At 39.4% G+C, this 27,709-nt stretch overlaps 1 protein-coding gene across 4 annotated transcripts in view; it reads right to left on the reverse strand.

Moving 5' to 3' along the window:
* Nucleotides 1-27,709, reverse strand: part of LOC111941547 (uncharacterized) — a 108,764-nt gene that overhangs the window by 72,463 nt on the left and 8,592 nt on the right. The window contains exons 1-2 of one of the 4 annotated variants that reach the window (XM_086868760.1): nucleotides 3,824-3,878; nucleotides 3,352-3,427 (exon numbers count right to left, since the gene is read on the reverse strand). The exons of 1 other annotated variant lie outside the window; for it this stretch is intronic. The gene's annotated coding sequence lies outside the window, so the exon portion shown is untranslated. Of the gene's footprint in view, nucleotides 1-3,351; nucleotides 3,428-3,823; nucleotides 3,914-26,863; nucleotides 26,955-27,709 lie in introns of those variants that run through there. 2 more of the 4 variants (XR_002870100.2, XM_086868758.1) reach the window with 2 other exon arrangements.

A 27,709-nucleotide genomic window follows, 5' to 3' on the forward strand; every position in this document is an offset into this window, starting at 1 on the left:
GTACCTGGGTTTGGAGAGGAGACATTTTTTGTAGGTTAATTTTCTTGCTTTTGCTTTTTTTTTGGAGATAGTTATTTTATTTTTTTTAATTTAGGTTCAAATTCAGAACTGGCTTTTTTTAGTGAGTTTAAATGGTCACATTTAATAGCCACGGCAATTTCAGACTTACAATCAAAAAATATAGGGACTCTGCTTTTTGTACCAAAGTGATGTGCTGGGAGAATCAAATATTATTAATAGAGATATGTAAACTTAAAAAAACTGTAACTAATGTAGAAATTTGGGTCTGCACTGCTATCTGTATAGACTAATAGTTGGGAATCTATAAATCCTGGATTGAGTTCAATTTTTACTCACATAAATTACCAGAAAATATTGCCAAGCTTGATGGTGACAGCTGTGACTAAAATCACTTTTTACAATAAAGAGAGACACAATCTTTCTTAGCTTTTCATTTGTATAGGCTGAGAATCTTCCAAATTTCTGAACAGGGGAATCATCAATAGGTTTGCTTAAATTGTTTATTGTCATAATAGAATCCTCCTTTTTATTACACAGCTATGTTTTATCTACACAAGTCACCAGTCTTGACTTAATTATATTGTCCAGACTGATAAAAGTGATGTTTGAAGTGGATACATAAGTTGAGAAACTGGAAAAAATGGGAAAATGCTGCTTTCTGATAGCAGATGGCTATCTGATTTACTTAGCTTTCTGATCAACTTAGGCAAGAATACACATAGAAATTCAATTTAAAGTCACAGGCCATGTATTACCTCTACAAGGATCATTTTTCTTGGATTTAGTATGTATTATATTACACCTAGTTTAAATTAGGTATGTATTAACTAGCATGTTAACTAGCATGCTCAATTATAATTTTAATTTATGTAATTTTCAACTCCTTTTTATTTTTTTATTTCATTTAAATCCATTTCTGTTTAATTTCTTTCTGAGAAATAAGGGTTTGTGTTTCAAGAACATAAATGCAACTGTAAAATTATCTAAGTCCTAGAATTTAATAATAAAAGTAATTTCCCCATTATTTATTATTTTTTAAATCTTTTAAAATCTATTGTAATGTATTCTCGTGTGCAAATCTTGCACCAGGTTTCCTTAAAAGTCTTGCAGTGCTGTTATTTTTCTTTATATACAAGTTTGTTAAGTGTACAGGCACCTTCAGCTGTGCAACTATGATGACACATCTAGAACTTGATTAGACAGGAGGGAAGGAATCTCACCTTCGATGCCATTAAACAATATTAGAATGCAGAGTGATATGTTTTAATAACAGTAAGACCAAATATTTTTGTTTATTTTTCTCGAATAAAACAAAAACACTTAAGCAAACACAAAAATTTTCAAAAGTAGGTTTTTTTCCCCTCTCCAGAAGTGTTCTAAAGCACTTCCATTCTTATGTTCTTCTCTTCTGACCTCATTCAACAAAAACACAGTGCTTGCCCCCAGAGAAAGGAAGGATCCTTCAGTAAAAGGCAGGATAGGACCACACAGAGCAAATATCCGGGGTATCTGTTCTGATATCCTGTGGCTCACCATTTAGGTTCTGTGCTTGACTGTTTTATCATCAATATTGCGAGAGTTTAGATATTCACACAGCATATTTCATAGTTAGGAGGAAGAAATGCCACTTCATTGCGCACTAGTAAACCACAACAATATTTACAAAGAGCAAATCAAATACAAATCTTCACATTTAATATATGTCCAGGACCACTTTTTTGACATACTGGATTTGTGAATAATAATAATAATCACAAATGCAAGGTGTAATTATTTGGTTATTTTCATATAGCATCTAGTAAATGAAAACTTAAAGAGTATGTCCTTCTGTCACCCTGAAAATTCAGCTTCTGAGCTTGCTGACATGGTTTTCTAAAGACTTTTCCAGGACAGTAACTGTAAACATAGATATGTGTTCATTCTTTCTGTTACATGTCTTGTGATGGACATCTCTCATGGGCAGTGCAGTGAGAAAGTGTTATCCTGACCATCCAATCCCTGACCATGGTCAGAAACCTAGAAATCCTGGGAGGAAAAATAAACTCTCTCTTCTTTTCACCACACCTCAAGCTGTGTCTGTGTGATCTATTACTCTCCAGCGGCAACATCCTTCTTACTAGGGCAACAGTATAGTCCAGTATATTAAAATAGTTTTTATCTCTGTGCAGTGTTTAGGATAAAGGGTTCAGCACCAAGAAAAGATAAGGAATTTTAAACTTGACTCAGTTGTAAAACAACCCCCACTGTGTGCCTGCATAAGGAATGCACCATCTAAGCTCTCCCAGACTGATGGGAGATTTGACCATCCAGTAAAAGAGCTGACTGATTGCCCACTGTGTAGTATCTGCTTATATGAATTTCTTCTAGTTGCCCCCTCAGAAGACTGAGATTCTTTTATGGGAGGTGGAAGTGTACCCAGCTCCACTGATGGCAGTCAACTAAAAAGCTCCCACTTATCTAATGTCCTGATCTACTCTCATTTTGTGGAGATTGGTATTAAAGCTCAGAAAGGAACAGTCAAGTTTCACCTGCAGGCTGTTCTGTCAGAAATCCCCCATGTCCTACACGACATTGCACTGATTGCTAGATTTGAGCCAGAAAATAAATTTCCTTGAGGGCACATTGAGTCGGTCTTGAGATTTGACCTTACGGTTCTTTTCCCTGCATTTCAGAAGGGAAATGATGGTCTTTCACCTGCTGAGTGTCTATTACAAGATAATGAACAGTCTCAGTTTCTATTAAAATTAAAATCAGCATATCACTGAAGGCACTCAGCTTTTTGCAGGATTGTATCTTTGCTTGGTCCTGAGGGGAGAAAAGTGGGGCAGGAATTACCCTGGCCAAACCTCAGCTGATCTACCTAACCTATGCACACCACATTTGGCTGGGGTCTTTTCCCTTCATCACAGAGCTTTATTTAAAATTTAGAGAGAAAAAGAAGGAGAGGGAAAGAGAAAGAAACAGAGAGAGAGAGAGAGAGAGAGGGAAAGAAGAAAAGAACTCATGTAGAAAAGTATAAAGCATTTATTTTTTACTTAATTCCAGAACTGGCTTACAAAGATGTAAAATTCTCAGTTGGGTCCATCAAGTTTGAACTAAAACACATCAAAAGGAGATTGGTATGATCAAATTATATGGTCAGACTTGGGAGAAAGGTAGTCTAATGCACCCCAAACTGATTCTTTCCTTATGAAAATTTCTTTCTGATTCTTGTTTTTGAAGATGAATTTCCTGGATAAACTCATCATGAGGATTATCCTGGCACAGGATTTTTATGAAGGTCTGCTGAATTCAGTGCTTGACCCCAGTGCAGGGAGATTCAGCACTTACTTTCTTTGTTATTCAGCTTACTGGTCCAGTTGTCACCTCATCCTGAAGTCCACTTTCAGTTGTGATCATGAGAAGACTAGAAGATAATCACAAAAGTTTATAGTCTGGAAACCATCATTGCCGGTCAGAAGTAAAAGATCATTTTCCCAATTGCCTGGAGGTCAGCCATGCTTTAGAATAAAAATTCAGATTAAGAGTTTTCCTTGTCTTCTTCAATAAATCTGCTGAAATACCCTGGAAATTAATTATTCTGTGTAGATCTATTTCATTTTTTTATATGTTTTTCTAAAACAAGGGATATCTAGGCTACTCAAGAGCAGATGGCTTTTCTAATAATTATTGCAGATAAATATTTGAATTTAATTTTAACTAAACTAATATCTAGAGGACAATACTTTCCTTTCTAAATGGACATTTATCTTATCATATAAAATGAACATTATCATATAATACTGTCATGGGGTGGCTTTACCTTTGAGGTGGTTTTGGGAGCTGAGGAAGTTGAAACTGCTGGTGGCTGATGGGAGTCTTTCCTCCTGACCAAGTATCAGTCATTTCTAAGAATTGACAGCAGTTTTGACCATTAAAAAGTGAAGTCAACTTGTAAACACCCCCTTAAGATGTACAGTCAAAGCTCTCTTGTCCTCTTTGTTTCCTGGCTGTGAAAGGTAACAGAGCTCCAGGCCTCCCGTTCCATGCCCAGGCCATGCGGCCCGGGCAGGGCCTGGGCTGGGCCCAGCGGCTCCCGGCTGGGAGATGGGGCCTGCGGGGCTTGCCCCGGGCTCTGGCCGGGCCAGGCCGGTCCCTGGCTCGGCTGCAGTTTTTGCTGTGACTGAATTCACCAGAGACTGCCGAGTAAAGAAAGGAAAAAAAGCTCTTGACCTGCGGCAGGCTGAGACAGTGACCACACTCTCCAGAGCAGCCATGAAGAATCTTCCATCGCAGACAACTCCAGCTGCTGCTCCAGCAGAGGTCACAGAACCATCTACAAAGCCTGGACAATTTTAACCTTTTCATTACCCAGATGAGACTTGCAGATTAATCCTTTTATCCAGAGAGAGAAAAAGAGAGTAATCAACATGTAAAGAGACTTTATAAACTATCAGAGACAGGAAAGAAAAGAAGCTTCAGAAAAGGTAGAGAATAAGGAGATGCTTTATAAGCTGAAATATTTTTTGTTAAAGCTATGGAGATGGACAATAAGGTCCTGAAAGAACTCCTTTAATTCATGACAGAGTATATAGGGAGGAATGGAGTGTTCAAAGTGTGGAGTTTGAGTAAAAAGTAGAGTAATTGTGATACAGTGAAGTGCTGGAACAGTGAAGCAGAGATTTGAAGCCTTGGGGGGCAATGAGAAAACTGTTTTCCAGTGAAGCTCACAGAGACAGATAAAGACTTTTGTCTTTGAATAACTCATCCTTAAAATGACATTGCTAAACTCACGGCCCATACACACCTCAGAGTGATGTAAAATGGGAGGAGTGAATCCTGATGATAAGAGTTCTGAGCAGCTGGCATCATAAAAATAGAAAGCTATAATAGAAATAGTTTTCTTGTGAGAAACTCCATAGATCAGCAGAAGGAGACTTCTATTTCTCTACAAAGACTGGTGAAAAGACTGTAGCAGGAATTGGGACTGTTTTAAACACCAAACTTCCAAAGTTTTTGTCTCTATGTAGTCACGTGTACAAGAGAATGTTAAGTAGTGAGAGGTAAAAGGTTTTCTGGAAGTTTATTCTGGTGTTCTTATTCTTGTAGCTTGTCAATAAACTTTCTTGATTCCTTTTTAAGTTCTAAGCCTGTTTTGCTCTTGCTCTAATCCATGTCTCACAGCACGACATAAGTAATTTTTAGTTACTGGTTTAAAACCACGACAAATACTTATTGATTTTATTCAGAAGATCTCCAGACTTCCCTGGAATGAATTTCAGGATAAGCTTCAGCAAATTTTAATAAGATATTTGATTGGCTGAGGCACTGACATACAAGTTAGTCTTCCATAAGCTTTTACATGTTTGAAACTTACTGAAGATGGTCTATTTAACTAGCAGTTGACTGCCAAAGCAAACCAGGGGTTCTGCTTTCTGGGAATACTTGAACTGAAGAACACCGACCCTAAGGCTTCTTAATTTTACACTAAGTTGGACAACTATTTCACCTCTACCAAAATATTAGAACTGCAAGTATAAATATTTAGATTTTGATAATCTTCTTAAATAATCTGTTAAAACTTTGCATCTAGCAGCTCACAATCCAAAAGTCAAAGACACCTTAAAATATCCCTTAGTTATTGAAATCAGCTGACTTCTCAAAATAAGCAAAAAAGTTTGTGTGTAATTGATTCAATTTATTTGCTTTCCAAGTTGCCCTGCTTTGAACTTCTTTACTTGTCTAATGTCATCATACTCTTAGCTGTCAAATTGCTATAGTGAAGAGAGAGTTGTCACCTGAATGTGCAGCTAACATGGAAAAAAAATGCAGTTGCCAGTACTCAAAATGTTAAAAAATCAAGATCCAAACTGGTTCCTAAGCAGTGCTGAAAATGCTCTTAGGCATATCTGTGCTTTGAGGCCACATTGAAATAGAAGACTCATTTTGGCAAAATAATATAGCAGATGTTCACTGGTTAAAGGATACTAAACACCTTATTTGTAAGTCATGCTGAATACTCCTTAATTATCCATGAATAAATAAACTCCAGGTTAGGTACCTGCAGTATGTGCCCACTGTTGACTCAAGATGATGGCAAATGATGAATTTCCCAGTGAAAAGATGGACATTTAGGTCTTTCATGGAGAATTTCAAATTAAAAAGAAAAATATTTTGGAAGAACAATAATTCCCTCAAGCTTTCTTAATATATAGAAGATGACTTTTAAAAAGATACATAATTTTGGAGAAGGAAGGTAATCTCTCAAGGTCTTCTGAAAGACAGTTACAGAGTTGAGAGATTATCCTGCTTAAAAAAATAATAAAAGCCTCCAAGTAGTGAGCTTCATAATCAAGTGTACCTTATTTTATTATTAATAATAATTTATGAAGAATTTGATATATGAAGTGCCTTCTCTCCCTCTATGAATATGTCTTATACATTAATGTAAACATATGAGGCTTCACATATAATTCCTCACATACATATATACACATGCTAAGCATTTTGTAAGGATGCTGTATTACTTTCAATATCTTTGCAAATAAAGATGGGAAAAGAGTTTTGTTTTAATCCTGATTTATAAGTTAAGATCTACAGATCACATTTTGATATTTTAGAATATTCCGTAATTTTATATTTTTTTATTACTACTTGAAATTTACAATCTATGGAATATTTTAATACTAATATTTTATACTCTACAAACTTTGTTGTAATAATCCATTTCTATCCAAATCCATGATATAAAGTTAAAATTTATCTGGAACTATAATCTAGATTATGAGAAATAAACTTCACAAATATGCTTTAGAATAAGTCTTCACAGCAAAATTATAATAAAACTTCTTGTAAATTGCTGTGCAGATACACTCAGTTGCTGTTTGAAGTTTATTCTTAGTTTTGCAATGCTTTACATTCTGACTGGCTTAAGAGCCTCTAATTGTATTCATCACTGCACATTTTTTCCTCTATATGTATGTAACCTATATATATCCTTTCCTGCTGTTTGGTAGAGTGAACCAACCAGAGAAATTGGACGTACATAATTTATATGGGGCTATTTTTTGACAATCTTACTTCCACAATCCCCTACCATATTTGTTTGGCTGGCCCTAGAAAACAAACTTTACAACCTTAATCCTCATTGAAATACTGCAAGAATGCATGAATTATTGTTATTTATTGTTATTGCTATTATTAAAAAAAAAAACAGGGCTGGAAAACCTGAGGGGAGAAAAAAACCCTCTTTGATTCTCTTCTCATTTTAAATCATGACAAATACAAATTAATTCTTTTAACCACCTCTGGGGGCAACTAAAGTCAATAGGTCAGACAATGTGCTGGTTTGTAAAGGCTGGTTTCTAACACTGATGCCCCCACTGCAGAAACATCTTCTCACTTAGTTTTCCTGAAGGACAGCAAGCCTTTCATCCCAAAGCTAGCAGCTATGTGTTTGCTGTCTTTGTTTACTTCTGACAGCAAAGTCATCCTCTATACTGGTATGGAGGAAAAGACAGCAAACACAGAATATCTGAGGAGGAAAACAAGAAATGGAATGTGGAAAAACAGCAAGAGACAGGTCCTGTGAAGATCCTTGCACTAACCCTTTGTGACATCTAGCACGCACCAAGATATAGCTGGCATCATGAAATGGCATGGCGGTATTTGAGCAAAAATGATGATAAGAAAACATGAGATAACCCACTGACTTTGCCATGCCTAGTTACTGTTGGAAACTATAAGAAAAAAAACATGTTAAAATTGATTCCCTTCCAATTCAGAAAATTCTCTTGATACTGTGATCCTGTGATTTAATGTGGACAGCTCCTTTTTTTCATTTTTATTTCCTTTTTTAAAATAATATAAATTATGTTGTTTTTGAAAGGCCTTTTTTTTCCTCTAATTTAGCAACCAGTGACACAAAGAAATTCTATACTGGAGTAAGCTCTCTCTTGGTATTTCAATCTATATTGTACATAAAATATCATCTCTATTGCATATAATTTATTTATTTTACATATATATGTGCATATGTATATGTGTGTATAAATAAAGACAGATACAAATATATAGATATATGTATAACTAGAAAAGGTACACAGCAGCGATGGTGCCAGCAGAATGTAGAGAACAACTCAGAGACCCCAAATCAGCCCTCATAGCCACTGTCAAAGTGCGTGAATTTGGTGGGCTGGACTATGTCCTTCATACTGAACAAGGTGGCTGGACCACCTTGATGGCATGTTCAGACTGAAAGCTAAGGTTGAGATCAGGACAGGTCCCTCTGAAAGTAACCTGGCTGGTATTCTGTCAGGGTCTACTCAAAGACAATAAATTATAAATTACTTGACACTCAGTAATTTTAACCTTCTGCAGACATTCATAAAGAGATCTTCACTTTGCAATAGTACCAGCATCATTCATTAACTTCAGTAGAAAGATGCAAGTGTCTTTAAAAGACAGTGCAAACCCTCTCATACATAAAAAATTTAAAATACATTGTATTTGTAAAGATGTTGCTATAGACCACAATATAATGACATACAGTATGTTATAACTGTACTTCACAGACTCACAGAAAGGAATAATTCACACACTGTGTTACCAGAAACTGAAAAAAAGGCAAAGGCAGTAGATATCTATCTATGTCAAATAATTGGGAGGAACGTGTCAATATCTAATATAATTAGACCTTGGGCATCTTCAGTACCTTTCAATTTCTGATTTTTTAAATTTGTATTTCAAGATAATATTAGTATTCCTATTATTCCAGTGATGGTGTCTGGGCAGCAAACACTATCACAAGAAGTCTCTATTATATATGCTCCTCAAAATCAGCATGCAGATTAACTACCCGTATTTATCTTTAGAAAACATTTTATTTGAAAATTTAGCCTTAGGCAAAAACATCCTGGAACCAAATAACTATCTAATAATAAAAATTTATAGATGAAAAAAATATCTAGGAGCTGATTTAGCCAATTCTCTCAAGAACTCAGGATTGTAACCTGCAATAAGTTCTTTGGAGTATTCTTCACTCTGGGTTTAAATGGATCAGGTTACAGAACCAACATTATTTCCTTTCCGTCTAACTCATCACACACCTTATGCTGTGTTTTGTGTTTTACTGGCCAGGTTCTGGTTAACACTAAAGAAAACTCTGGGTGGACCAGACAGAAAATGACCAACACAATGCAAGCCTTTGGTTGCTGGAATTATACCTTATCCAAGCAGCCACACATATTTCCCTTGATCATCAGTCAGCTTAGTCACTTCTTGTAAGCTTTTCCTCTGAAGCAATGCCTCTGTTCTGTTCCATTAATAGTTTTCCCCTTTTTTTTTTTCTCTGCATCTGCTTGGTTTAACTTATTATATGTCTTTTTTAACAGCAAGTTATGTTCTAGGTAGTCTAATATTCCTATGCCAAAATCCTGTTCCCAACAGGATGCTATAAAATATAGTGCATATGAGGCAATGCTGCCATTTCTTCTTTGTCTGTTTTTTTATCACATTTTATGCTTGTAACTTGTCCTCTCCACCTTTCGGCCTCTTTCTATTACTCAGCATATCTATCTATTGAATATTTATTTGTGTTTCAGATATTTTTTTCACTCACATATTCATTGCATTTTTTTTTTACATGTTAAATCTTTTGTCTATGCTTCCAGAAAATATTGCTAACCTGTCTTGATTATACTTATTCTTTTACTTTTCCCACAAGTCTTTATAGCATCTCCAAATATAGTAACATGTGTTGTTTCTTTTTGCTCTCCAAGTTATTAATAAATAAATACATTCAGATTTAAATTCAGTATTTATAGACCTAGATAATAAATTTTCTTAAAATTACTTAGGTGTCTGCAATTATTTAAGCTTTTTTGGAGGGGAAGGGGAATATAATTAATTTTTTCTTCATTATTAGAGCATTAAAATTACATGTTCTTTACCTTATTTTTGGGTGAACTCATCATTTTGCAGCTGAGAATCCAAATATCCTGTGGTCTTTAACACTATATCGAAACTAGTGGCAATTTAGACACAGGCTTTGGCTCCCTCCTTCCCTGAGGAGGCTAAGCTACAGGGATGAAAACATATTAAAACCAGATCAAAATCCAGTTTAAAACTGAAAATAGAGAAGACTATCCATTTGTGAGAAATACCAATTTTATGTATGATAGCATGAACCTAAGACTGTTTCAGCAGCTCCTAATTGTAGGAGATGCTGAATTTAAAGACTCCATAAGACAATAAAGACTGCCTGTAAAGCAGGGACCTTACAGGATTGGACTCAATGACTGGGGGTGAGTGCACCATATTTTTTATTTGATAGGCCTTTATTTGATAGCCTACATTCCTACAGATACTGCAGTATACACTGCTTGTGAAACACTCATAGAAATATACGCAAGCTTAGTTTTTTGTAGGTGAAAGTGGATTAGCATTTTAAATTTCACTGAGGAATTAAACCTTTACATTATATACAGTATCTTATGTTTATTGTGTGTACAGCCAGGGATGTTTCTGGATTTTGTAGGTTATTAGCAAGACATGATCAAATGGCTGACGCTCATTTCTATGAACTGGCATATCTCTTCAATGATACTCTATTCATTTTGCAGATGTTGAGAGACATAAGCAAAACAAGTAAATATTTCTGAGAAAAAAATAGTAAATATTTCTAAGCAAAACGCTTCAAAATAGCATTCTTTCAAAGTGACAGAAATATTAAAAAAAAATGTACCTCATTTATGCTCAAAATGGAGACTTTCACTGAGAGAATGTCCATGTTTCAGCATTGTGTATCAGCAGCTTTTAGGAGCTGTACCTTTCAGATGCAGCACTTACAAGTCACTACTTGTCATTAAGTGTAGCTGTATGTTCAAGAGGTTTGTAATAATAGCCTTTGATTAACCTGCAGACTGTTAGAGGGTTTCTGTTATCCTTCCAGGTTCTTAATTATTGGTTGTATCCATTCTTTAATGCCGCACTTAAGGTTAAATTAAGTAATTAAAATATACCTACAAGAGAAATAAAGTCTTTACATGTTTTAATTTGATTTCTGAATTTCAAGGTTTTTAAAATAATAACAGATGTTTTGATTTCCTTTTGCTGGCATACTGGAATGTGAAATACACCTAAAAAAACCAGTAGATTTTTATGGGAATAATCAGTAAGCATGATGCATGTAAATGAGCTGTTTTCTATGCATGGCTGGCAAAAGTGCTAATTAAATAGTTGGTATTCAAGGCTATGCTCCGTTCATTGTTTAGTGACATACAAATCCAGTGATGTGTGCCAGCAGACATTTTAAGTTGGATGTTTTCTCCTCTGTGTTCTTTGCCATGAAATGGTGGCACCATGATGAGAACACTAGTGTAAGCAAAACACTGAAATATGCTTCAATAATGTTTTAACCGTGTAGTGTCACTAGTCTAGTTTTCTAATGAATTTTTAATTTCTTTCTTCATATGAGGACATTATGAGTTATCACTGATGCATATTAAATCATATACAGGAGTCATTTTCTCACTAAATTTACATAAAATGGCTAAATGCTAATGCACCAAATGGGGCTTACTATATCTGGTACAGTAAATATGCCTTTGCAGGTTTTCTGCTATCAATCTCCTGTATTTCATTACCAGCCAGATAAAGGTCTTTTCTGAAAAGGGAAAATAAAAACTATTATGTGTACACTGAGATCTGATGATGCCTGTGATGATTTCTACAGGGTGATTAGAACCAGTCATCAGACTGAAAATAAAGTTCTTTTGCAAGTATGACTAAATGGACAGCCTAGTGTTTCTAATAACCACCAGGCTGCTTATTGAAGCTTTCCACATTCAGCATTGAATAGTGACCTGAAAACAGACATTACCCATTGTTTTTGTTTTTCAATTACTGATGCATCTCTAACACTCCCTGTTAAATTTATAGCAGCTAAGATATATCCATCTCTTCAATGCTCTTTAGTATAAGTTAAAACTGCTGTTCTTTTCTTACTGCTACATTCACCTTTCACCCATATTAGAATACTATTTATTTTAAATCAATCAATTATATAAAAGCTAATATAATATAATGTAATGTAATGTAATGTAATGTAATGTAATATAATATAATATAATATAATATAATATAATATAATATAATATAATATAATATATATTCTATATATAGTATATCATATTATAGATATATAATAATTATACTAAATGTAATATATTAACATGTTATATTAATATATTATAAATATTCATCCTCTTCCCTTCTTGTCTTCCTACTGACAGAAATTCTATATATTAGCCAAAACACATTATAACTGATAGCAAGTTCACAGCTATGAACCATAGCTATGGCACCATAGTTGCAATATTATTAACTCAAAACAAACTCCTTACATTTAATGAAGGTAGCTTGTTTCCTTCTCTCTTTTTTATTTTTGATATCTGGAACATTTTTTGACCTGGTGCAAAAAAGGTGCTCTTTAAAAATAAATATATGCTTTTCCCTACACTTATTTTGAATTAGTCTTGATAAATAATTAAGTAATTCATAATATATTATTTAGATGCAATGGTTTTATGAATTTCAGTGGTATTTCAACTACAATTATAGTAATTTATTTATTGGTAAAAAATTTACATAATCGTGCTCCAAAATCGAGTGGGCTGGGAGAGATATCAGAAGGACATCCAGGAATGTGCATAATTGACTCTGGGCATTTGATTAACTTAATAGTATAGTGCTGTGCAAGATGTTATAACATATCACATAGCTGTGTATGATGAATCATTTAAAAAAGATGAAAGCAATCACTTTTCTCAGTTTTATTTTAAGCAAAAGACAATATTTGAACACAGACTAAGAATTAAATTATTCCATAGGAAATAAAGTATTATTCCTACAAGACTGGAAGACTACTTAAATTTAAATATCATTTACAATATCATCCCAGACTCTCTCTCTTTCAGCTATTGTGGAAATATTGATTTAATTACAGTATCATTAAATGGTTACTTGATTTTGTGTCGTTTAGTCTATCCCATTAATCACCAGTGGTAAAGGACAATGCAGGGAAGAAATTGAAGTTTTCAGTACTGTCAATACTCACAGACTGGGGACAGAGGTGACTCGCTCCTGGTAACTGTGTTACTGTGGATCTGTATTATGGAATTGTGTTAACCATGGATATTCCCTCAGCACATGAAGGCGCAGAATCAGAGAAGCACTAAACTAAGCTGGAAAAGAGCTTTTGGAGACAAATGAGGTAGAGTGTATAATGAGCATCATGTACAAATGAGGTAGAGGATACAATGGAACATAGTGAACTCATTTCACAGTGGTGCAAATGCTGACACAGATCACAGGTTTCCAGACTCAAAGTTATGAGTTTGCATATGCCAATTGTGCCCATGTAAATAAAAGAGGATCTACATAGCTGTTAGATGAGCCCAGCCATGTGAGAATTATGGGAATTTAGAGGAAGACATAAAATTAATATTCATAAATTTCCTGACAATACATTTATGTTTACTGGTAAAATACTGGTAACTCATGAAATCCTGGTTACTCAGCTGAAGAGGAATATCCCAAATGTATGCTTACACCAATTACAGCCATAGAGAAGTGGTCTATTTTGAAAAATAATTTCTAAAGTGAAAAAAAAGTGAAGAATTATCTCTGGCTCTGTTTCAGCCTGTACCACCACTGGCCTGTACCTTCCTACACACCTGGAGTGTATTCTGAGATGCTATAGCAGCAATTGCTTTCTGTAACAGAAAATAGCTGAAGACAGTAATTCATATACATACATATATCTATAGATATAGAAAAGCAAGTTAATTTTACCTATTCTGATCTACCACAACTGCTGCTGAATTAGATGAGAGGAACTGCATATGTGTGATACCATCCTTGCTGTGCAGGTTTTCTGTTACTGACTCCAGCCTTCTCATACAAGGTTGTGGTATGTTACATTCCAACTACACTATACCAGTACTGTTATTCTGATAATTATGTTATTTTATTATGCCCCAAAATTTTGTTTCTTAATGATAGTATTCTACATGGCAATGATACTGGAGTATTTTTTATGTTAATGTCCCTTTCAGCCAACTGGCATTATTAACAGACACATATTTTTAAGAACTGTAGTTAAATAACTATTGCATGCCCCTTTTCAATGGCACAGGGTTTATTCTGAAGGAAATATGGTACCATTCAGACTATATACGTTCTTTTTCAAAAGGTGAAGTGCTGCTCCTATTTGAGTCAAAGATAGACCTACCAAGTTTTGGCCCAAAGGACAGAATATTAATTTTTCCCAACAAACTATTCTAAGACTCTGCTGAAAGAAGACAAACTGCTGACTGTCTCTCACATGCATTTACTTACAAAGTCAGTTTTGATCTGGCCTCTACTTTCCCCATGCTGAGGTACAAACTGGAGGTCAAAAGGCTGAGCAGAAGGTGATTCCTTATCACAACTTCCTGTGCAGTGGCAGCTTCCTTCCTTTCTTTATTACCTTGGTGTGCTTATCTTGCTCCTTCTGCAACCTTGCTCACCCACCCCACAGTACCATTGAAATCATAGCAGACATTAAGCAAAGAAGATCTGCTTACACTACACACACTAGATCACATTACACTTCAGCACTGATATTTAAATCATGGGTGTTTAGGAGGAGTGAACACTGTGGTGTGGATCTTGGGCAGTTCCGGGAGCTGGACTCCAATGATCCCTGTGGGTCCCTTCCAATTTAGGACACTCTATGATTCTGTGCTTCAGATTTCAGTAAAAGCTGAAGGAACTGAGAAATATGGCAACAAAGCTTTTACACCTGGAGGGAAAAGCTCCGTTTTCCTGAAGTCAGTGCATCCCATGATTTTTCCTACATTAAAGATAAGTGCTTACCATTCTAGCACAAACCACTTTTAAAATGTACTTTTATGGTGTAGGCCAGGCACAGAGATTTCAGAGGGAGGTGGTTATGGATTTTTAAATGAACAGCAAAGCACCTTGGGTGTGAAATGACAGCAGGGCCCTCCAAAGAGCCTTTTAGTGGCGTTTGCAGAGCGGTCGCTGCGAATTGACACTGCAGGGCAGCCACCACTGCGGGCGGGTTGAGCTGCACCTGACAGTGCTGCGGAGCCAAGATGGTATCATTAGCCCCGCGCAGCATGATTTCTTAATCCTTTCTGCAACTTACAACAAGTTTAAATATCCATGCATGATGTCGTTAAGTGGCTTTAGTAACTGCTTAAGACGTGGGCTTTTTTTTTTTCCCCTTTTATTTTATTTTTTTTTTCCCGAATTGGACTCTCGCTGGTCGGAGGAGCACACCGGCGCTGCGGATCAGTGGCGACAATAACCCAGTTCCTCGGACACGCGGGGAAGGGGGCGCTGGCTGCCGGCAGAGGCGGCTCCTCGGCGGGCAGCGCTAATTAGAGGTTACCGCTTGAGATAATTAACAGCGGTAATGCAGCCTCGCGGCCGGAGGGAGGGCACGGGCGATGAGGCGGGGGTGGCTACCGGCTGGCTACTAGCGGAAAGAGGAGAGGCACGGGCTCACGCACCGCCGCATCCCGCCGCATCCCAATGCGCGCCGCCACCGCTCTTCTGGGAAACTCCAAAGGGAGCGGGAGCGCCGCAGCGGGAGCGGAGCCCGGCGGCTGGACCGCAGCATCCCCTGGGCTGGGCTGGGGCTGCGGGCCCTGGGGATGCTCTTCGGCGGCGTCGCTGCCTGTCCGTGGCGCTGGCCTGCGATTGGAACCAGCAGGATCGGCTTGGGGAGCCGTGGAGGGACAGGCGGCCTGGCAGGGAACCCGCGGGCAGAGCGCAGCCTCCTCCTTTGCCAGGGGAATTTCCGCCCCCTCTCCTCTCCCTTCCCCACCCCCGCAAGCGTGGATTAGCGTTAGCTGTACGAAATTAGGGGGGGAAAAGGTTTTTGAGCATTAAGTTTAAAGACGCAGACTGAACACCACATTCCCTTCCCACTGCATTACAGTGCATGCATCCCCAAAATCAGGCTGTGCAGCTCGGAGTCAGTCCTGATCTCTGCAAAGTGGATGGCACAAGCTCATCCCTGTCAGGCTCTGACCCTGAGCTTTACACCACAAACCACGGATGTACATGTATACATACACAAATGTATAATTGTATGTTTATACACAAGTGAGAGTCTCAGGAAGAGCAAAACAAGTTACTATTGACAAGCAACAGGGAGTCAAAGGGCTCCTGTCTCCTCCTTTCCCACAGGCAGAAGGGGCGATAAGAAATGCCCTAGTATTTACCTCATGCACCTGCTGTTTAAACAGGAAATCTAATCGTCAAAGTCTGACATTTTCTTTCTTCTAAATTACAATAATGGAGGACATAAGGGATAATAAATGTGCTCACTCCAGGGTGAGAAATCTCTGGAAGTGGTGTATGCTTTAAAAATTTAAATGGCCTTTTTAAATCACATCTCTATGGGACAGCTGTGCACATATACTCCTCCTTCTAGGAAAAAAAATAAATCAGAAAACAATTTTTAATTCACATGGGAAGGAAGGGATCTTAACTAACAGGCACTGTGTCATTGGCTTCTCTACAAAATGAAATATTTCACAACACCAATTTTAATTGAAAGAAAAATAATGAATCTACCCTATGCTACTGCATATTAGTGGGAACTTCAGGTAAGAGGAGGTGTGCACATAAATATGGCCGTTTGTACAAACAGCTCTTCTTTGGTAGGTGAGAGGATCTCCCTCCTCTAACAGCTGCCACGTTTTGAACAGTAGGCAGAGGACTGGTGAAGGACTGGCTTCTCTTTAAACCTCCCCATCACCTGCCTGTGCTGCCCTGCTTCAGCTCCAGATCCAGATGGCCCCAGCTGCCCCTCATTCACGAGTGGCTGCATAAGAAAGTCACAAAAGAATTTATCTAGCACCAAAGCCTGCCCTGTTAGCCCACCAGTCCTCTGCCTGCCCCATGCACCAGCATTCCCAGTGTCCAGCACTGCAGCTGGACAGGCTGCAGGTGAAACAGCTGGGAAATGCAGCAAGTGGAGCTGCTGAAGGGATGTGTTTCTAAGCACAAGGGTAGTTGCTCATCATTTCAAGTTTTTATGCCAGGAACTATACCGTTCTTTATGAAGCAAGGGCAGAACCATGGTCACTTAGGGTTAAAACACAGGCATTCTAACAAAGCACACACAACCATCTCTTCACCATGCCTTCGACCTGTTTCAGAGTCTGCACTGGGCATGAGTCCTAAGCAGAGGACTGACCTGAACAGTGCTCATGACATAAACCATTATAACGTGAGGGTAAAAAAGCAGTAGTTAAAAATTGAGAGAAATTAAATCTGCCCTTCTGGTACCTGTGTCGACACTGAGATGCCCTGGTGGATTTCCTCCAGCACCTGAGGAAATACATTTCCCAATGCTTTGCCTGTGTCGTTTCTGCTAAACATTACAGAAGAAATCGTCTGCTAGACTCAGAAAAGGTTATCTGTGTACTGTACTATCTACTAATATTTTATCAGTCCCAAGCTGGAGGGTTAAAATCGTTCCAAAGTACAAGTTAGTTTGCACAATTTATTCTTTACAATTTCATAAGAAGCAGTTTGGTTGCTTGAAATTTTCAGGAAATTATTATCTAACTCTATGTGCTGAACTAATTTTAAGAAAATTTAAGTGCTTAAATAACTTGTAAATGAACTCATTTTTTTCCTCTGCCTTTTTATTTCGGTTGTATTTCATGCATTGTAGGCACTAGCAATGATATTAGTTCTAGTGTGGGAAAATATTATAATTGAGATCTGGTAAGTTATTTGCAGACTTCAAGTTTTTCTTTACACTGTGCTGACATTTAGTACAGCCACGCTGAGGAAAACAATGCTGCCATTCATAGCTCTAGACGTAGATTTCAATCGACTTAAGCGGGCATAATGAAACTTGGTCATTCACCAGTTGCCCAGATTGTGTTCTCAAATTTTCTCTCGGCAAAAGTATAATGACTCAGTATTGCATGGTTGCATAGACAAGGGCTCAGAACAAGAGACACTAGTTTTGTATGACGGTGTGAGAAAGTCGTGAAGGGATCTTTTCTTCCAGATGGTGTTAAATTCAGCTGCCTTTTTAACATTGGCCTTGCACAGCAATCTGCTGTTCTCTTTTCACAAAGAATAAACCCCAGTCCCTGCTAGTTAACATGCATACTCACACAACCTGCAACTACCTTCCAACTGTTTTACAATGCACTGGCATGCTAAATAAACTTGATCTGGTCTCCTCCAGTGCAAAAACTGGCTTGGAGTGAACTGCCCACTGATAGTTCAACATTCTGGGTTTGGGTTCGGTTTCACTTCCCGCTGCATAGAGCTTTTCCTTTGTTTGATATAGTGACTTTATTTTCCACACAAGCTTTGAGGGAACAACACCTAAGAGGTTCCTAGGGAAGGATTACCTTTCCTGGTTACTTGCTGCATGAGCCTGTTAAAACATAAAATTGAGGGCCTGCTACCACATTTCCACATATCTTTCCCCAAGTCAGAAGTTTACTGTGTAGGAGAAAAGGTGCAGAGAAATGGGGTCTTAGCCCGTGGAGAAGTGAAGGATTAAGAGCAGTAATAGTAATAATAGCAATAATAGCCAATCATATTTTATTGATTGATAATCACGTGACATTATTAAGGTACAAAACAATTTCAGATGACAATGGCAAGCACGCTATTATAATGCTGCTATTTTTCTCTGATGTTTTCCTGCGCAAATTTACACCGAAGACCAAAACACAAGCAACAGCTTAAGCAAATTGACCCCATTCATGGCTAAGTAAACAAGGGGTTTCCCCAGAAAACAGCTTATCGCCTTAATTGAAGCTCATTGAGAAAGGAGACGGCGCACTTTGTCATGTAGATGTTAATTGTAGCAGACAATGGCTCTAGGTAAACACGAGCAGTTGAACGAGAGGCGGGCGCCCTGCAGTGAAAGCCTGGCGGCTGAAACACGGTTCCGATGTAAACAAACACAGCTCCCCTCGCCGGGCGCTGCAGCAGTAAAACTCTGAGCACGTGTAGAGCGCCCAAAACTGAGGTTTAACCTTAAAAGAACCTGGCCGGGGTCCACAGCCGGCACTGTCGGCAACCGGAGCGGCGGGACCCTCCGGCCGAAGCTAGGGCTATTTTAACAGCTACGGAGAGGATGGGGTAACTTTTGAGGCAAAATTCTTTGGTTTAGCGACACAGTGCGCCTGCTGCTTCCAGAACACGCTGGCTGGCTCCTTGTTCCAGCCTTCTCACAGTGCAGTGTATGGCGTGAAGGTGAATATTCCCAAAACAACTTTTTTCATAAGCAGTTCAACAACAAAGTGAAAATACAGAATAAAATTAAGTAATTATAACAAGCGGCACTCGAAGGTTTTGCCCCACCAGCGGATGGAGACTGCTGAGCCCCATTCCCTTATCACTGATCTTATTTTAATCTGCCTTGGGGAACGTTCGGTCACTAACTCAGTATCACATTCCAGGGTGCCTCTGGACAGACGCTTAGGTCAAGTCCAAAAGGAAATATATTACCCCGAGCAATGAATCCCCTTCAATTTCACTGCGAGAGCCGCCTAAGCAAGCCGCCATAATTATAAGGACAATATTAGTTAAAAACACAGGACTGTTTGCGTCCCGACACCCTGCCCTGCCCTGCCCTTCCCTTCCTCCGTGGGGACCGACACCGGCGTCCCCCCGCGACCTCCACGGGCGAAGGGCGCAAGTTCCACCCGGGCGCAAGTTCCACCCTTGTCCCGTGCTCCGCAGCCCCGTCCCTCCGCCGGCATTCCTGGGATGGCAGCGGGTGGGCAGTGCTCTGGCGGGTGCCGGCGGTGAGCTTGCCCCGGCCCCCGCAGGGCTGTCTGTCACCCAGCGCCGGGACACGGCGCTGCCGTCTGCCCCGAGCGTGGGAATGGGAGCGCCCAGCCGTTCACATCTCCGGCTAGTCCTTTAGTGGAATCAATTAGGCAGGACAGACACTCCGCTCCTCCACCTCCTCCCCTCCCCCCTTCCTCCCCCCTTCCTCCCCGTGTTTTTGTCAGGTCTATATACGTCCTAATTATTTCGGTATGGGACGCCAGAGCTGTTTCCACGATAGACCTGATCATCCTTAAACAAAAAGACAGGAGGCGAACACGTGGGTTTTGGAGTAAACGTCACTTTCATTTCCAATGCTAGGTGCAGAGCAAGGCATAGAACATTTTTTTCACACTTTGACGGGGGGAGGCGATCTCGTCTCCATCATGTCTTTCTGCTTCAGTAGCTCCCTCAAGGAAACAGAGAAGCATCTATGCTCGCGTTTTGAATAGAGGAGTAAAAAATCGGCCATTAGGGTTTTTTTTCTCCATCTCTGTGCAGCTCCACCGAGTTCTAAGTAGATATAAATTATTAAGCTTGTCTGCACTTCGGTGTAAACTTTTTCTGAAAGCCTGCTTTCATATGATTTGAAATTAACCTCGATGCTTTGTTTCGGATGCACACAGAGAAGGTTTGGGGTTGGTTTGTTGCTTCTTTCGGTTGTGTTTGTTTTGTTTTGTTTTTTTTTTGACCCCTCAGTTCCGTAGTCAGCTCTGTACCCAAATACAGCAGGACGGTCTTGCGAGGCGTTCTCCTCTGCCTGTCTGTGCAGGAAGCTGCGAGCAGCAGGCTCAGCGTATTCTGCAGTCTCTATAACCTCTTCATCGTCACCAACTACCATCTTTATTTTTAAGGCCATTTCATTGCAATGAATCACTTTGCAAAATGAAACTTCGCAATAGATTTCCAACAGGAAAAAAAAAAAAATTATATATATCCTCTTAGTCCGGTTTAACGTTGACTGTTCTGGGTTTCTCTTTATTTATTTATTCAACAACAGAAGTTGCACATATATTGTTTACCATCAGCAACATGTTCTCTCTGCAGCGGGTAAATCCATCCTGTGCCATGCGACAGCTTCATATTTTGGAATAAGTATGGCATTTAATTTCCTCCAGTCTCACCTTCAGCTGTAAAAATGTTAGATTCAATAAGCATTCCTGACCCTTCCCGATTTTTACTGTGTCTCGCAGCAGTCTTTCATTTTCACACGCTTGTACGATGATCTTGAAGGAGTTTTTACTTTCGGTTATCTAGCTTTATGAAGACCAAAACACTCATACAGCTAGATAACCAAAGATAACAACTCGCTTCCCTCTAAGCTTTATTTTATTTTATTTTTTTTTTTATTTTTTTTCCCCCCGTCCTTCCTACAGTCCAGATTCTTTCTGGCAAACATGTTGTTTCCTCCAAAAGCACTAGTGCTGCTTTAAAATGTCATCCTTTTATGTCAGTATATCTGTATGTATGTGCAGCTAATAACTTCCAAAAGCGATCCCTTGCCTTCAAAGTTAATTCCGAACTTTTTGTTTCAGCCAGTAATTTCCGGCAGGGATAGCCAACAATTCGTCTGTTAATACCAGAAAATAAAACCAGCTATTAAGTTGCGTCAAGCTGCGTTAAGAGAGAGGAGCATCCATCCTTTTACAGGCCCCTATTTGCATTGTAAATCACTTCGTTTTCACGAAACACTCCTTAGCCTCTACAAAGATGAAAAGCCTTCGGCAATTTCCAGCGCAGTGTAAGGAGGAAGAAGAACGTGGGGAAAATCCATTCTACTAGGAAGTAACAAGATGATTCGAGGATGCGGCTCCCGATCCCCTTAGATTATGCACGGCATAGATCTCTTTGCCAAATGGTGGCGGCTTGATTGCAAATATCTTGCCTGCGTGTGTGTTTTAGAGGGGGGAGGTTCTCGAGCTGGGGAGAAGACGGCGGTCTTGCCGGCTGCTGCAGCCCCCGGTCTGAAAGAAGGAGAAAAGGGCCATCATTGGAGGGCTTTCAGTGCCAAAATGCGCGCCAGCCCGGCAAGCTCAGAAGTCCTGGACCGCGAGAGACCAAGGTAATGATGATGTCATAAGAAACCTCGAGTACACATGGCTATTGATATGCATGAGCCACCAGCGGCCGGCGCCGGGACCGGGTCTGGTCTCTCCTCCAGCATCGCCGCCTCCGCCGCCCTGGTGCGGGGATCCGCCCGCCGCCGCCGCCTTCCTCCTCCTCCTCTGCAGCGCACACCGCCCGGACATCCAGAGGCCGGCGGGGAGGACGCTGTCCCCGGGGACGGGAAGCAGCCCTTCCGAGCCCAGGGAGCTCTGCTGCCCCCCTCTCAGGGCAGCCCCCGCTGGTGAGGAGAGATACCGCGGCGGGAAGCGCGGCCTTGCCTTGGGAGCCGGGAGGGGGGCTGTGCTGAGCAATGAGTCCATGTGGAATTACACTGACAATTTGCCCCGTCGTTGTGTGTCTATCAGGGTGTTTTTTTTCGGTCGGTTAGTTGCTTTGCGGGGAGAGGGCGGGTGGGTTTATGTATTTTTACGCGGCGGCTCTGTCGGGCTCCGCGCCTATCGTGAGTCACAGGTATTTACAGCAGGACGGTCTTGCGAGGCGTTCTCCTCTGCCTGTCTGTGCAGGAAGCTGCGAGCAGCAGGCTCAGCGTATTCTGCAGTCTCTATAACCTCTCTCCGCCCTTCTTCCCACCCCCACTCCCTCCCGTCCTGTGTGTGTCTCTGTGTCTGCGTTAGAATGCAACACAGGTGAACATTGCAGCAATATTTACTAAGAGCATGCATCATCTGATGTAACGCCTTAAGAAAAACGCTGATTTATTTTTATTTTTATTTTTATTTTTATTTTTATTTTTATTTTTATTTTTATTTTTATTTTTATTTTTATTTACCTCTTACTAAGAGAGGGAACTGCATGCTGGTGTTGTTACTCATGGAACCGACGGAGGAAAGTCTTGATGCGTTATGTAGAGTTATAGGATTTAAGTCTCTTAGCTCCTCCCCCCCCCGCCCCCACCCACTAAAAGAACACTGTACTTTGAATTATTTAACAATACCATCTGTATAGAATTTTCTTAGGTGCAAACGTTAAAGATCTCTCGAGTGTATGCGATAAAACCAACCTTCTTACTGTGATCTACCATGTTTACAGTTGAAATTAATAAATGCACTTCAACAGCTATTGTGTATTGTGTTCAGTATAAGATACACACCAAAAAAATCATCTCAGACAGACTATGGACTGCTCAGGACTCCTAAAGGAATAACAGGCTAAAAATCATGCTGCTACTCTTCTAAGCTGCAAAATAGAACACATGTCCAATTACAATCACAGTCCATAGGCCACACTGCATTTAAGTACATTTGTTTGTAAATGAACCTCCACTCACATACATTGCTGTTATTTAGGTGGATTTTTTTTTTTAAATTCAAAGGGTTAAACTGAAGTTGTTGATGTTCTGTGTTGGCTACAGAGCTTGATTGTTTGATAAATATTATGTCCCCTTGTGTGCACAGGGGAGCCGTAGGTACATGTGTCAGTCTAGGTGCATGTCTCTGTGCTTGTGCTAAAATATATTTGCAGGTGCATGTGGTTACACTGTAAAACAACAACTGTATCAACAAGCCCATTTTTATTGCGATTACAGAAGCATGAAAATGGGGAAACGGTCCCATTTTTCAGACATGGCACAAAATTAATACTGCCACCAAGAAGCAACACACAGACATTGCTAATCTGCTACCTGCTAAATCTGAATCCAGCAGGGATATAACTAATTTGCTTGTGTTTTCAGATTCTAAGACTTTGAAGCTAAGCACTTCTGTTTTAAACAGTCCTGGTATGGACTGCTTTTTTTGCCCCTGGTGCTTTTTACCTGGGATACATAAGACCTAATTGTGCCAGTGCTCTTTGTGGAAAATTTAGAACCTTGCAGAAAATGGTTAGAATTTTTATAATGCTGCATTATGATTTACTGAGGTTCCTCATTATCTCTTGGTCTATTCAGGCACAACAGGGGCAACTGAATCTGATGTCTGATGCAATCAGAGGCACATGAACACTTTGATTATTATATAAAGTTTTAATGAGTTTATATGACTTTTTCTGAGTTGGCAGATAGGTGAAAGATATTTTTTTATGGCAATAGCTAGGGGCAGTATTGTTGGTGAGCAAGCCTATGTTGCACAGGACAGGCTTGTGAGCTTATGCATTAAATTCTTTCAGTCAGAGGCATGAAATTACAGGTGATGCTCGTGTATGTGTGTGTGTGCATCTGTGCTTATTCACAAGTGCATAAGTACGTATGTGTATATATAATCCATATTAACACAGAAGCACACCTACATGTTAAATGCATGCATGTCACCAGCTGTCACAGCACCAGATTTAAATGCATGGTACATTATTGCATATTGGCCTTTTTTCAAAGACACAAAACACATCTCTAAAACACAGAGCTCTCTTACAGCCACCTTGCTTATGCACTAACTTGGGAAGGAACTGCAATACACCTGACGTATTTTGTTGATTAATCACTGTAGCCTAAGCACATCAAAAGAGGCAATGTGATGGTTATGACCTATCTGTTCATTAGACTTGTTACCAATTGCATTTTCTAGCTCTCAGACATCAAGGGCCTCATCATTATCATGAGTTGTTTAAGTATTTGCTTATTCTGAACACACAAATACATGCAGCAGTTGTAAAGCACTTTTCTAAAACTGCGGTGTTGCCTAGCATGTCGAAAGATTAAGCAATCCACAGTTGTGAAAATTCTGTCCAAAACATCACTTGGATTGCCAAAAGCAGCTGTTAACACTGCCCACTCTCCTTCAGTTTACATAATTTTATGAGATTTAACTTATTCCAAAGTGTCTGTAGAAATACCTACCTATTGGAAGTTATGGAATACAAACGCTGACATTTTCCACCTAGCTCCCTAGTAAATTCCTGCTAATGGCCTGTGGATTGCCATGTTTGTATTCTAATCTTTTTATAGGACTCCAGATGGCTGTGGCGTAAAGAAGAAATATCCTGTATGGATTTCTTAAGAGCAAACCGTCTCTATTGACTTTAAAGAGGAATGCTTATGATTCTCTAATTAGTAATTAATTATTAATGATATTAATTATAATTATTAATTTTATTAATCAAGGTAATATTTATATGTATTTTAATTTTATAATTAATTATATTAATTAATTATATTATATTAAAATAATTATTAATTATATTAATTATAATTAATTATTAATCAGACTCCCACCCTATCTCCAGCAGCCTCACCTTCTTCGGGAGGACATACAGGAACCCCACTTTAGTTGCTGTGACGTATGTAAGAGGGGTGTAGTGTTACATAAAACCCCTTTTTGCACAAAATTATGTAGAAAATTCATGTAGAGGTAAACATTATGGCATGCCAGTACAGTCCAAGCATTTTTTCCCTGCAGAGCAGCATCCCTTTTCTCACATCCAGGTAAGTCACTTGACTGTCTCGCCTTCTAGTGAAGGTGCTTCATCATTTCTTTTCTGACCGCAATTCCATTTTACAGGCAACTGAAGGTTATACTTCGCTTACATTAAATACAGAGTATGGAAACGGATATCTAGTACAAATTTAAATTCAGAAATAGGAAAAGACAGAGTGTCAAGAATTCAAAGTCACAGAAAAATAAATCAAACCCGCAGTCAGTGATTACACGTGGAAACCGTGTGCATTAAAGGACATCTATTCTGCCGGTAATGTTTATAATACTGTCTTTTATTAAACAAACAAACAAACAAAAATTACCATTTCTTGTCGCAATTGTTACTACCTGTGGTCTGTCTGCGTTGTTTAAACCTGAAAAATAGCCCTACAAAAAGCAAAGGATCATAATTTAAATGCCTTCTTCCAGAAATATATGCGAGTGGAAAAATCTATGTGATTACAAGGCAATGAATATTTTTAAGGTAATGAATACTTTTGGGATTATTAGATAAATCACCAAAACACTCGTCCCTAGATTAAAGGTGGCAAAAAACTAGCCACATTTCCTGCAGATGATTTAAGATGACACAAAACAGATATGAGTGATATATTCCTGGATCTACAGGGTTAAAGACTGTAATCAATACTTACAGGAAATAGTATAAATAATATAATACATATACATTTTAACTGCATCATTATTTCTCGAGAATTACACTTGAAAATAAAAGGCTAAAAGTATTATTTGGGGCTGCTGAACAGAAGGGACAAAAACTACAGAGGCAGATCTGGGATTTGTATATTATAAGCTGCCACTAATAAAGGTTGGAGGCTCCACCTAGCCTTCAGTTCAAAATATGCAAAACATATTATGCCAGCCTTTCCCCGCCAGATTTTCCACATGTTCCTGACTGATGATGTCCTGAAACCGGAATTACCAGGAAAGCATAGTCTCTATTTACAGCTCTGCGAGTTTATCCAGGGCCACGGGGGGAGATAAATACAACGTAAGTTTCTGGTTTTCATTGCATTATATCCATCACAACAGCCTCAGCTAAAACATTATCATTGTCATTATTATTATTTCCCAGGCAGCCTTGTGCCTGCACACCTTCCGAGAGCAGCCAGGCACTGCAAGAAAACTCCCTGAGAAGCCACAGCTCAGCATCCGCTGGCAGTCTGCTACATAATTAACATTTTCCGCAAATAAACACAGCCGTACGACCAACAGGTTTAGCATCGGACGCACAAAACCGGCGTACGCCGCTGTGTCCAGCCATAAACCCTGCCTTCTTCACCCAGTGTCCCTCGCCTGGAGCGAGAGAAGGCAGCCGGATCTATGCTGGGAGACCCTCTCCCGCCTCCCGGGGAGAGCCGGCCTCATCGCGGGCTCACGGGGACCCGGGAAACCTCCGTCTCCCCGGGCTTCAGCATCCCAGATTTTGCAGGGAGCTCAGGACAAACACACACATACAGAAACACTGCAGTACTTACATATCTTCGCCTTTATCAGAGAAAGATTTTACCCCCCATACTGGGGGTGAGTTGAGCCTCCGGTGACAAAACAAAGATTCCCACGGCCAAGCCCCCACGGAGCAGAAAAAGTTCTTTCAGGTCTCGACAAATACACGTGTTTCCCCTCGCCATCCCTATTTAAAAGTGCCCCTTAGCTCCATGGTGGTGTTCTTGCTCCAACGACTCTAAAATATTTTAAAATCTTCCATTCATGTAAACGGGAAAGACATGAAGAAAGCTGACTTCGGTCTGCCATTATTTTTTTTGTTTGTTTGTTTTTCCACACTGATTCCTATGCCCCAGAGTAGAAAGTGAACTCTTGTATGTGAGGTTCTGCAAGTTTTTTGGGGGGTTGGCCAAGGTCTAGTCCAGCCCTCTCTGCTGAGGAGGACGTGCTCTGAAATTCAACCAATTTCCCCAGCGCTTTTGTTGCTGATGAACTGAAGCCCTATTGTTCATCCATTGCCACGGTCTTTTTCAGTTCCTACTATAAGTTATGTCTTGCAGAGATAATGAATTTGCACCAAAACGTCTCATAGTCCCACCCTGACAGAGCGAATTAGAAATATCTAGTGTACAGGAGGGCAATGGCTATTTTTTTTTTTTTTTCCCTAGAGATCAAGGGAAGCTCGCATTTCTTTGGAAACTTAAAAAAAAGAAAAAAAAAAAAAAAAGTAAAAAAAAGTGAAGCAAAAGGTCGAGTTTCCTAAGATGTTTTCCTCCTTAACTTCTGAAGAACTGTTTCATCTGAATCTTCTTTCTAGGGGGCACTGATAATTTGTGCAACTTTTGTCCAAACCAAGCAGCCGGTCAACAGCAGTTAAA

Source organism: Cyanistes caeruleus, chromosome Z (genome assembly GCF_971803275.1).
Source record: "Cyanistes caeruleus chromosome Z, bCyaCae1.hap1.1, whole genome shotgun sequence".
Lineage (NCBI taxonomy): Eukaryota > Metazoa > Chordata > Aves > Passeriformes > Paridae > Cyanistes > Cyanistes caeruleus.